Consider the following 13277-nt stretch of genomic DNA (forward strand, 5'->3'; position numbering starts at 1 on the left):
TGCACCCAGCTCTGATTGGTGGAGCCAACCCTGACTCTGATTGGACAAGCAGCTGGCAGTCTGTCCAAAGGGGCGGGCCCATGCTGGCCCAGGGGTTAAACCCAGAGCAGGAGGTCAGCCCCTGGCCTGGATCCTGCCTTCTGCTGGGGATTTTCTGTGAGTAGTGTTGGAACTCGAGCACTTGGTGCCTATGTGTGTGTCTTACTATAGATCTTCTGTTGTTCTCTATTTGTCCTCCATCTAGTCCTAGTTACCTGGAAAATTTTGGGGTAACTAAACATATAAAGGATTAAAGGTTTTTAGCTTGAATTAAGTTAATGCTATGGTAAGAGTTTTATGTTGAACTGGATGTTGTATTAAACCGTTTGCCCAAGTTCCTTGACTGCCTATATTTTGCCAGTAAAATTTTGTGTCGCTTTGGCCTCTTAGCTGACCTGGTTAGAGCATGGTGCTTGTATCACTGGGCCATTTGTTTAACAGCTGGAATTGCTGATCCTTGTGGGTCTCTTCCTACTAAGAATATTCTTTGCATCTGGCCATGTTGAGAATATCTGTCTGGTGTTTCTCCTGTGCACCAAACTCGAGTAAAGGAACCTTTGGTCACCCCCAGCATTTCAGTGCTCTGGGGTGTTACAGCCCCGCAGGCTCACAATGGCCTCTTGTTTCCATGAGGCCCTGCTGTGTCACACTGGCCCCTGGTTCCATGAGCATCTGCAGTGTCACACAGGTTGGTGCCATTTGTCCTTGCTGCCCCCCTCCCATCCCAGTGCCCCAGGAACAGCCCCGAGCTACCCGTGAGGGACAGGCCCTGCTGGGCCAGGCCTGGGCTCAGCCCTTGGCCTTTCTGCTGCCTCCAACCAGCCCAGGCCTTGCTCAGCATTGCAGTTCCTGCTCACAGCCTTTGGCTCCTGCAATCCTGCCCTCAAGGATCTGCTCTCACCAGTGCCTGGGGAGCCTTTGGCAGTCCCTGCCCTCACTGGGGCCAGTGATACTCTTTGGGACTTGGAGTTTTGCTTCTGACTCCTTGGGCAGCTTCTTCAACCTTCTCTCAGTGCCTGGGGCTCCTGGACTCAGCCCCAAATCCACCGTGGGGATTATTAAAATACAGAAAGCCCTTGGTAGCTCTTTTTCATTCTTCCATTGTGTTCAAGTCTCCAGGGTTTGTGCAGCTGAATGGAGTCAGTTTGGAATTCTGTTAAGGAGGAAGAATTCAAAATGCCCCTCATGACTTTATTTTCATGGGAATGTTTTTCTTTTTTTCAGTTCAGAGAGATGGTGATAGAAGCATTCCCCAAGTGATCTTGATGCCAAATATCTCCTTATGAGGTCTGGACATGTTGAAGAAACAGCCTCTTGTGGGCTGACCCTGTTTAGACAACCTGCTCCTCACACCCAACCTTACCATGTCATGATATCTCCCACCTGGGACTGAGAATTCATAATATTAAAAAAACCTGCTAAATTCATCTTTAAAAAAACATGTTCATAATTTTGAAATTAGGGTTATATTTTTCTTATTTAAAATATTACTATTCTTTATTTCCAAACTCTAATTTTTAATTTTTATATTAAAACTTCATATGTAATTAGCAACCAAAAAAATTATTGGTCATTCTTTCTAAGTTACACAGTTCCCTTCGTTAATTAAATAAGCTCTATTGGTTATTGATTTCTCCCTCTTTAAGATAATTCATAATATTTGTAGTTTTTTTGTCATCTTTATTATCATTATTTTCTCAGGCAGGGTCAATGTGGGCATTTCTTGTCCAGGGAGACATTTCTAGGGCATATTTGGGGTAGTTTTGGATCTGGGGAAAGAATTTAGAAGGAAGTTGAGGGACGGGAGGACACCTGGGGGCATCGAGTGAGATCTCAGAGAGAACTTAGGGATCCTGAGGGAAGGTCTGGGCTTCGCAGTGGCACTTGGGTGTCCAGGGGGCATTTGGAGGGCAGGAGGGGAATCCGGGCGGGCACTTGGGGGGCTCTAACCGGCTCTCCGGGGCGCGGAGCACAATGAGAGTTGTAGACGCAGGAATAACAGGGTTTTAAGCCTCGCAGAGCATCATGGGAGCTGTAGGCGCAACTGCAATGCCTCTTGGTGAGGTGCAGGGCATGATGGGAGATGAAGTCTCAGCTAGAATGGCATTTTACCAGGACTGCGGAGCATGATGGGTGCTGAAGTTCCGGAAGTGGTTCTTGCTGAGAATTTGGGGTTCGGGAGGGCACTTGGGGGACACTTTTGCCTCTGAGCAGCGAGTTCGTGTTCTCATGAGGAAACCTATGTGGTTCGCGAGCACTTAGGGGGGGTTTTGGGAGCTCTAATAGGCTCTTTAGGCAGCAGGCCACGGCAGGAATTTTAGGTGCATGACTGGGTTATGGAGTGCTCTGAGCTCATGGGGAATGGCAGGAGATTAATTCCCAGGAGTGCCTGTAATGGGCATCATGGTGTTGGGAGCATTCAGGAGATCTGGGGATGCTTTTGGGTGTTCCCGAATGGGAGCAGAGGGGGCACTTAGGGATCCTTGGGGATCTGGGAACACTTATGGGACACATGGGGAGATATCGTGGTTCTGTGGGGTGCAGGGCATGACGGGCATTGTAGTCCCAGCTCCAATGGGGCTCTATGGGGCCGCGGGCATGACGGGAGTTAGAGGCAGAAAGGAAAGATGGCGCTGACGTTGGGCACCGCCCCCGAAGCACCGATCCCCGGCCTGAACCTCCTTGGTGGCGGCTAGGGCTGGAACACACCTGAGCAATGTGTCTGTTTGCTCTGGGGAAAATTAGGAGTTGTAGATGGCGTGCAAGATAACAAAAAGGAAACATCCCTCTGCCTGAGTGAAACTACTTTTCCAAGCAAAAGAGGTCCGGGTGAGGAAGGACACACAGGATAGGGTTGGGGAATGTGGGGCAAGGTTGTCCACACTGTGTCAGACCTCAAGGCACAGCTTGTCTGAGCAGGCCAGACCTCCTGAGGCAAGAGCCTGGATCAATATCAATCACTGAATGCTGCAATCACCTCTGCTTTAAAGAGAACAGGAATAAAATGCAGCATTTAAAGCAAGAATGTGTATTTTTCAGAAGCTCTTTGAAATATTTCTCCATAACTAGAGTAGGAAAACTTCCTGATGAACTGCACCAGACCAGAGGGAAATAAAGTCACAGGCACTGTTTGTTAGGAAACCTCTCAAGAATTCAGTCATAATTGAACTCCAAAGTTTGTGATCCCATTCATGGGTCCCACTGAGGGACACAACTGAGAAGGTGTCCCCAGGTTTCAGTTAGAGCAGGAAATTGGAGGCAGAGATAACAGGTGGGGACAAAGAGAAGCCAAGTCTTGGTGCTCTGGGGCACAGCAGGGTCTGTGCCACCAAGGGCTGGGAGGAGACACCTTGTCCTGAGGCACTGCGGCCTCCTGGCACAGCCCCAGCAAGGCTGGGCACTGTCACCCCTTGTGCTGCCCTCAGCATCTCCCCACATCCCAGTGGCCTCAGGGATCTGCTGGGACCAGTCCCTGGGGAGCCTTGGTCAGGAATGGCCCTCGGGCCTCCTTCATGCTCCCAGGGACTGCAGGTTTTTCAGAGGACTTTGGGTTTTGCTTTTGCCTTGGAGTCTCTGAGAGCTTTGTGCAATCATGGCCTCCAATTATCTGCTTTAATTAGTCTCTTGAGAGCCTTTCTCAATAACAACACTCAGTGGGGCTGAATGCCTCTAGGTGCTTCAGCTTTCCAAGGTTCTTTACTTTTTCCTTTCCACACTGAGTTTCTGAGAACTGACATCACTCCAGCAAAGAGGGGGTTTCAATTTTTTTCAAACATTTTAAAATTCTCACATTTCTCCACTGGAAACAGATACAAGGGGCCACCAAGGAAATTCTTCATGCCCAAGGCAGAACCCTGCAAGGAATGTTTGAGGCCTTTGCACTCCTTGGTTCAATGAGGCCTTGCAATGTCACGAAGGCCCCTTGGTTCCATGAGGTTCTGTACTGTCACAATGGAAATTTGGTTCCATGGGGCCCCACGGTGTCACAATGCTCTTTTTGGATCCATGAGGCCTTGATCTTCCACAATGGACTTTTGGTTCCATAAGGTTCTGTGCTCAGCAATGGTCTCTGTAGTTCCAAAGTGTCACAATGGACCCTTGGTTCCATGAGGTTCATTGGTGTCACCATGATCTCCTTGGTTCCAGGAGGCATCACAATATCACAATGCACCCTTGGTTCCATGAGGTTCCTGCAGCAGGACTTCCCCTTTGGCCCAGCAGAGCTCATCTGTTCTGTCCATATGCTGGGCCATAACTCAGGGCGTCTTCCTCCTCTCAGGAATTGCTGAGATAACCCAGGCCGGACATCTGTCCTGTCCTGAGTTCTCTCCAGTGCCAGGCAGGTGGAATTCCCAGCTCACCAGGAACAGCTTGTCTTGGGAGACTGAAGGGAGACTAAGCCTTGAATTTCTGAGTGACTCACACTTCACTTAAAAGATTATAAAAGCCACTCAAAACTTTGACAAAGCAGAATTCTTCTGCATAGTCCCTGCACATGGGCAGGGCTTCTCTCCCAATCTGGATGCATCTTTGTGGTTCCTTTTCTGGAAGCTGAGTGAAAGGGCCCTATGTGTACTCCCTCATCCATTCAGTGGTAAATTACATTGACTCCTGATCTGTGCTATTTCTTCACTAGCTGTAATATAGGTAACTTTATTGTGCACTATGTTTGTATTTATCTGTACTTCTTTTGTTTATCCTGTGCAGTAAGTAGTCCATTTAAAGATTCTTCTCTGTTTATGTTGATTCCATTCAGTAAATAATTCACTTTAGACTAGACCTAATCAGCCATTCTAACGAACTTGTGAGCAAGAGAAATTTGGGTGCAGGTTGCCTGAAACAGAGGTACTGCCAGAAATCTGAGCATAAGATAGGATTTCTCTAAGCTTTCATTCCATTTGTAACATATTTCATTTAAAAACAAAAAGAGAGAAGACCTTTTCTTTTCCACATTTATTCCTTTCCTGTTTATAGACTGATATCACCAATCTCCAGTTGGCATTGATCCCCAGCACCTCCTAATGCAGTCTGAATAGATATGAAAATCAAAACACTTTATGGCTGACAATCAACCACACTTTATCCCTACCCTCACCCCACCATTTCCCTCATCCAACCCCTGGAACTCAGAGCAGCCTTGTGCAAATCTGAGCTTCCTCCACTCCAGGCTGTGCCTGCAGCTTTCAGCTCCTTGGCACCAACTCCCACCTGCTTTCCTTGCAGAAGGAGCTGCCAGAGACACAGAGGGATGTTCATTTATTGTGAGCAAACAAACCAAGGGAAGGCATAAAAACATGCTGCATATTGCATTCACTTCCCACAGCAGACAGTCTCAGACCAATGGGAAACACGTTCGTGCCCAGTGCTGATCCCAAGATGCCCCAAACCGTCCCTGCCCCGATTCTGCCCAGATTTGCTCTTTGCACTGGAGTAATGCTGGAGAAGGTTTAGGCCACGGTGGACATGTCTGTTCAAATCTGGGCCTTGCATGCACCAGCCAAAATCTCTATTCAGTTTCTATGTTTTGCTGTCTAGTTATTTTTGCATGTTTTACTGTTCGTTCACACGCTTCCTTCACACACTAGCTGTTTTTGTGTGTTTCTTTGTTTAGACCAGTGTTTATAAGAGGTGCACAGGGTGAGAAAACTTTAGGAGTTTTTCAATAACTTGTTGAAACCCCCCTCCAAGGCCCAAGGAACTTAAACTATGCTAAATCAGGAGAGAAGAAGTTGAAAACACAGAACACCTAGATTAGAAAATGCAAAATAACGGGAGGCGACAAAGATCCTGAAGACAGCAAATTACAGACTTTTAGGGGTTTGAATGGGTGGATCAATACCCTAAAATTACCAATTGTAAAATGTGTCCCCAGATCGTTGATGGTTCTAGAAATGTATAATTAGGGTGAATTGTAAACAATAAATGGGCTTCTGCAAAATCATATTGGTTTGCTGTCCAGAAGTCCTGTGTTTTTTCCCACATTGCACACACGAGTCACACACTGAAGTCAGGAGCTCCATCCATGCCCAGAAGGAGGAAAAGAGAGAAAGTGGCAGAAGAGCTCTCTTGTGCACAGCTACAGCTGCACTAATGCCAATATTCTGGGCTCACATGAACTTGATCCATCAGCCTGTGCAGCATCTGTTCCCTGGGTAGGAATCTGGCTGGATGGCCAGGCCCAAGGAGTGCTGGGCACTGGAGCCACATTCAGGGGTGTCCCCAGGGCTCAGGATTGGGGCCAGGGCAGTTCAGTCTCTTTCTTGCTGATCTGGACGAGGCCATCGAGGGCACCCTCAGTCAGTTGCCAGGTGAGCCCCAGCTGGGTGGGAGTGTGGCTGTGCTGCAGGGCAGGAAGCTCTGCAGAGGGATCTGCACAGGCTGGAGCCATGGGCCCAGGACAATGGGATGAGGTTCACCAAGGCCAAGGGCTGGCTCCTGCCCTGGGCTCACAGCCACCCCAAATTCCTGGCCGTGCCCTGCCCCTGATCCCCACAGCCTGTCCTGTTTCCTTCATCCCTCCATTGCCAGGGACTTTCTGGGACAAGGGAGCTCTGCTGTGGGGATGGAGGGAGGTGCAAGTGCCACCACTGCAGTGGGAACCACAACTCATCAGGTTTGTGTCCTTTGGGCTCAGGAACTGGTGAGACTCAGAGGTGTAGACAGGTTTCTCTTCATGGCCAACATAAAAAATGTAACAATGATATAATTTTAATAAACATTAAAATTCTTCCCTCAGCTCTGTGCAATGTCAAAGCATTATCTGATGTGTTCTTCATGCACAAAGGATTTCCATACAGGAACAGTTTTAGACAAAGATATTAGAAAGGGTGATTCTGTGATAGATGTAGACATAGTTAATATGTTGACTACTGTGGAACATTAGAGAACAACTGGAGGAGGCAATCTGGGAGCAATGGGATGGCCATAGAACCACGTGGTCTAGTGAAGAGATGTCCTTAGACATGGCCATTTAAACAGGAGAGGTGGAATCACCCAAATGAAGAGGGACATGAAATAATAGACAGTATGGTGATAACACAGGTAGAAGGGGAGATCAGTATTTCTTCTCCTGCCATCCGTAGAGTTCCAGGAAATTTCGGTACTCTCCTGGTGGGAAAACTTTGACATTTCTTCAAGTACTCAGATGCCCAGCTTATGAGATGTGCTTGTGCACTGTGCAGGCTGCAGGTCTGCTACAACCCCAGAGGTCTCCTGTCCCATAAACATCTGCTCTGGCCCATTCCAAAATGGGGAGCAGCACGTTCCTAGGATCATCAGGGAGCTGGGGTTGGAAAAGAACCTCAGCAGGTCTGCATCCCAACTTGTTAGAAACTTGGTCAGACCAAGTAGTTTAAAGCTTGTTTTGGTGTGAATTTGAAACTCCCAAAGGACAGGGAATGGGGCAGCATCTCAGAGTCTTGTCTGTTCTTCCCTCATTCCCCTTCCACCCATTGTGTTTTGTCTCCCCCCAGGCCCCCAGTGAAGAGCCTGGCTCTGTGTTCTCCATCAGCTCCTGGCTGGCACTGCCAGGCTGGCATGAGGAGCCCCTCTGCCTTCCCTGCTCTGGGCTGGACAAGCCCAGCTCCCTCAGCCTCTCCTCACAGCCAAAGGGCTCCAGCCCCACCTTGGAGGCCCTTCCCTCACCCTGCTCCAGCTGCCAGACATCTTTCCTGCTCTGGAAAACCCAAACCAGCCCACAGTGACCTGGATAATCCACATCCTTGATGTCCTGGTCACACAGCCCTGGCCCCTTGTCCTTGTGTCAGGCTCTGGGGTTGATTTGTGGAACATCCTTGGGGGAGGCTGTGGCTCCAGGTGGAGCAGGGGGATACAGAGGGACAGGGGACCCTGCTGGGCATGAACAGCATTGGAATTCTCTGGGGAAGCTGTGAGGGGGGCTGGGGCAGAGTGACCAACCCAGTGACCTCACACAGCCCTGCTGGGATGTCACAGAGCCCCGTGTGAGGTCACAGTCTGCTCTGTCATGGCACAGACACACCCTATGATGTTGTAGCTTCTCAGTGATCTCACATAGCCCACTCTGTGATGTCATAGCCCACTCTGTGATGTCATAGCCCACTCTGTGATGTCATAGCCCATTCTGTGACGTCATAGCCCACTCATTGATGTCTTAGCCCACTCTGTGATGTCATAGCCCACTCTGTGACCTCATGTTACCAGGTGATAAATTGCCCACCCCAGGTGAGATAACACAATGCTTTTTCTCCAAATCCACTGGCCTCTGGAAACCACACAATGCCTGTTGAGTAAGAAGGGGAACTGGAATTCACCAGCCTCACTGTCCTGCCAACTCAGCCAGGCTGAGTGGAACATTGGGGTCCACGACCATCAGCGACCACCAGAGAGACTCCCAGGATAGAAGTACACATGGGTAGAGGGGAGGGGAAATATGTTAATGATCTGGGGGTAATGATTATCGTATGAGTGTTTAGTTCAGGATAATCAATGGATATGTGTGCAGAGCACAGAATATAAACAGAAACTTTCCTTTACTCAGCATGCACAGCTTCAGGAGGAGCTGTCCCCTGAACATCCAGCCAAATAAAGAATGCTGCTTTTTAATGCTGCATGGGTGTTAATGAGATTTTTTATGTTGCAGAATTTTTAGCAACACTGCCACTTCCCAGGAAAGCTCTGTCTCCTGCTGTTCACAAACAGATAAGGGCTGGTGGGAGATGGGGTGGTTGGAGGCTGCCTGGGGTACAGTGACCATGAAATAATGGAGTTTTCAATACTGTGTGAAAGGAGGGCATCAACAAAATTTCTTCCCCAGACATAAGGAGAGCAGACTTTGGCCTGCATTCATGGTACAGATTTGGAGAGTACCAAATGAGGTACTGATTTTTTAAGTGAAACAGCCCTTAAAAACAAAGGTGTCCAGGAAGAAATCTTAAGGGAGAAGGAGCATTCTGTCCTAGTGTGCAAAAAGGTGAGACAGCAAGGAAATTGACTGGCCTTGCTGCACATGCAGCTTTTTGGAGGAACCTGGGGGAGAAAAAGAGGATGCATCTCCTTTGCACAGAAGGGCAGGCAACTGGTGAATTAACAATTAGGACTTAACCTGGACAGGTCTGTGAAGGATAACAAAAGTTATTTTATAAATACATTAATGGCAAAAGGAGGTGTGAGACCAACATCCATTCCTTATTCCAGGGGATATGGTTGCCAAAGATGAGGAAAAGGCTGAGGTACTTAACGCCTTCTTTTCCTCAGTTTTAAACAATAAGCCAGGTTGTTCTCAGGACAAGTGTTCTGAGCTGCTAGATGGGGACAGGGAGCAGAACAGAGCCCCTGTGCCTTGGGGTGAATTTATGATGCTTGTATATCCCCATTTGTCTGTTCTGTTGGTGTTGAATACTGAGTGCTGTAGCTTTAAGACTGGTTCCAGGAGTGAAGGGGGAGAGAAGAGGTGCAGAGTTTGTTATCAGAGACTGCACTTGTTCCCCTGCATCTTTCACACAGACTGTGTTGTCTGCAGTGGACAGCAGGAGAGAGCTCTCCTCGGCTCTTGGATAGTTTTTGGTAAACTGAGGCAGAGAAGTTATCTGAACTGTGGTTTTTTCCTTTTTTTTGGAATTGTTTGAACCTGCTCTGGACTGAAAACCCAGAAGAGCACCAGGAGCTCACACCTGTGGCCCACCAGACCTGGCCTGGCCGTGGCATTTCCAGAGCTGGAGGGACTGGAACAGACTGAGTGAGCTGGGCTGTAGCCCACAGAAGGGACATTCTGAATTTGTCATCTCTTCAGAGCAGCAAGAGGTTTTGCTCTCCTCAAATTGTTGAGTTAGCAGCAGTTGTCAGAACTTTTCAACTCTTTCAAGAATCTTTTGATTTAATTACAGATTCCACTTATGCTGCTAATGTTGTTAGAATAGAAGATCAGTTTTAAAAGAAGTTAATAATGATGATCTGTATTGTTATCTCACATGTCTTTACAGAATTATACAACAGAGAATGAACAAATATTTTGTTTCCCATATTAGGGCGCATTCCTCATTTCTTAGCAGAAGGAAATGCAAGAGCAGATAAATAGACAATGGCTGTTACAAGAGCCTTACCTAACATTTTTGAACAAGATCAATTAATTCATGACAATTTTCATCAAAATTCAGAAGCACTTATGCAAACGTTTTGTATTTCTAAGGATCAAGCAATAGCAATTATAAATGCTTGTCCTGACTTTCAACTTGTGCAACCTCCTATGTCCACATGAGCTGTCAACCCATGAGTGTTGAAAGCCTGCAATTATGGCAAAAAGATATGACCAAACATCCATCTTTTGGGAAATTTAAAAAATTCAGTGACTGTTTCAGTGTATACAGCAAATGACTGACAAAGCTATCAAGAGAGTATTCCTGGTTCAAGAGAGAGGGAGAGATTTGGGAATTGCGAGCACAGAGAGCCCTCAGGGCCTTGTGCATACAGGCTCAGAGACAGAAATGGAAACAATGTGTGATCTAAGGCCTTGGAGAAGGCTTTGAGAATTAGAATATTGAAACAAACATGAAACAAGGATATACGTTTGTTGTTTAAGTAGAAATATGTTTTTAGGAAACAGATACGCATTATGTAAGCAAAGCAATTTGTTAATAAAGAGAGTAAAAGATTTTAAAGTTTAGCAGTGAAACCTGTTATAAAATTATTTAGACGTTTAAGATATATCAACATAGGTTTCTGGCGTGTTACATGATTGATTAAGATATGATGCATTGTGGCAATGCCATGAAAAGGAACGCAATTAATGATTGGCATAAAAAGATGCTACCAAGTTTCATATAAGTATGTGATTGGCTGAAAAACTAACATAAGGCATTCTAACTAAGAATTAGACGATTTCTGATACTATGGCATTGAATGTAACACCTTTCTTGTCTCATCCTTCTATGAGATTAACACCATGAGGCAATAAATCATCTTTTAAAAGGTCTCTCAGTTGCCTCGTCTTTTATAATTTTGATCTCCCAACAGAGAAAAATGGAAGGAACTGTTTATTTAATAAGCAGAGTACTCACACACATAAGATATTGAATAATATGAAACAATGAAACCCCTTGTTGCTTTTAAGATATTGCAAATTCAGAAATTCCTTCTGTGGTTGGAGAGAGTCCTTTTGTGGGGTGTGGCTCAGCTCACTCAGTCTCTCTCAGCCCCTCCAGTGCTGGAATGCCATGTCTTGGCCCCAGCGGGACACAGGCGTGAGCATCTGGTGTTCTTCTGGGTGTTTGCACCTGAGCAGGGCTGAACAGTTCCAAGAAAAGGAACAGCCACAGCCCAGGGAACTTCTCTGCCTCAGCTAGCTAAAAAAACAACTAAAAGCAAAGGAGATCTCTCTCTTATTCACTGTCCGTGCTGCAGAACAACACACACCAAGAGAGCGAAAGAATTCCAGGGAAGTGAAGATGAAACTTCTGCCCACACAAACTGTGTGTGTGTCTTTCCCCCCTTCATTCTCGGAGCCAGTCCCAAAGGTGCAGAACTTTTTCCTGGGCTAAACAGATGGATGGGGATATGTTACAGCACGAGCAGGTGGTAGGTTGCTGCAAGCTTCCTGAAGCATCCCCATGAAGGGAGTGCTACACCAAGCACACAGCAAACACCACACTCACACACAGCAGCTGGTTACCTGAAATGCTGGAGGAAGGAAGGGTCTTTGTATGGGTTTCCAGTGGTAGTTTATTTCACCTACACACTGAAAGAGTCCAGGGACAAAAGACAGGTGTTGTAATTCGGTAAATGAGGTAAAAGAAATGAAATCAGCATGCCCTGCAACCTCCTTCCAGCTAGTCCCCAGTTCATGTCCTCCTTCCGGTCCTGTGACCTTCCCCTGTGAACTTGTAGCCCACCGAGGGCTTGGGTATTCTGATCCTAGTCCCCCTGTGTCCTCATCCCATTGGCTGCCAGCCAAGGCCACTCCCATTCCCCTCTCCTGAATACCTGGTTCCCAAAGAGTCTCGCCCTCTTTCGGGCCACACCATCGCCATGGAATAAACTGAGACTGAAAGAGCCTCCTTTGTATCCTTTTTCCATCCATGCTATGATACTTGTCTGATCATAAGTAATTAGGAAAAAGACACAAAGTATCATAGTAACCTTTCTGCAAGGGACAGTGGGAGCAGAACTGATCTCTGTAAGCAGAATTCTCTGAGTCTTTCAGCTGAATTCTCTGTCCCTGTGTTGGGGGTTGAGTGTTTTTCCTATTGCTGTGTCAATTTAAAGAATTTTTCCCATTGTCATGCCAATGGAGCTGCCGGGTACACCGCGGATCTTTGCGGGCTCTGGACAAAAGGGCTAGGTGGGATCGGCTTGGAGAGGGGCTCTCATGCTTCCGGAGGGGATTTGTGTTTCCGGGGGCGGGGAGGAGGATCCTCTCGGTCTTGGATGCCACGCGGCTGAATGGAGGAGAGAGCCTGACCCTCTGCGATCACCTGCCCTGCATCTGCCCTGCTCCAGTCTCCAGCCTCTGCGGACACAGCTGAGCACCAGAACCCAAACGGTGAGCGAGGAGCTGCCCGCTCCAGCCGCTCCCCCCTGAGACCGGCGCGGCTGCGGTCGCCCCTTCCCGCCTCCGCTCCCGCCGAGAGAGAGCGTGCTCACAGCTAAAGAAAGGACTGGAACGGAATTATCTGTTCTGTTTTGTTAGTAATTTTAACAACTGCTGTTGTTTCTGCTGGTACAGTTGGATATATTAGTAAAAGAGCTGTTATTCCTACCCCCTTATCTCTGCCTCAGAGTCCTTGATTCAAACGTTTATAATATTTTGGGGGAAGTGGAATTCGGGTCTCTGTTTAAAAGGAAAATTTCTGCCTTTCTTGGCAGACCCCTGTCCTTCAAACCAGGACACCCTGTCTTTTCCCTGGATCTCTGTTGCAGATGGAAGCTGCTGGTGCCGTCCTCATGTTGCCCGATGCCCCAAAAAAGAACACAAACTAACAGAGTTAGTTTATGCGGTGCTTTATTCAGGGCCCGGGGAACCTGCGGACTAGCGTCCAAAGTCAGGATCCCACAGTTCCCTTTTTCCGTCAGGTCTTTATACCTTTTTACAAAATGGTCTACTTGCCAAAGTACACATTCTTCAAGACAATACAGATACATATATCTTGTAGATATCATTCCTAAAAGTTATAAATTCTGTATGCTTGTCTACTCAGAACTATAGGCTACCCCCCTTAATCCCCCCTTGCATGTTTTCCCATCACCAGAACCCTTTATTTATTATT

Source organism: Oenanthe melanoleuca, unplaced genomic scaffold (assembly GCF_029582105.1).
Source record: "Oenanthe melanoleuca isolate GR-GAL-2019-014 unplaced genomic scaffold, OMel1.0 S001, whole genome shotgun sequence".
NCBI classification, from domain to species: domain Eukaryota; kingdom Metazoa; phylum Chordata; class Aves; order Passeriformes; family Muscicapidae; genus Oenanthe; species Oenanthe melanoleuca.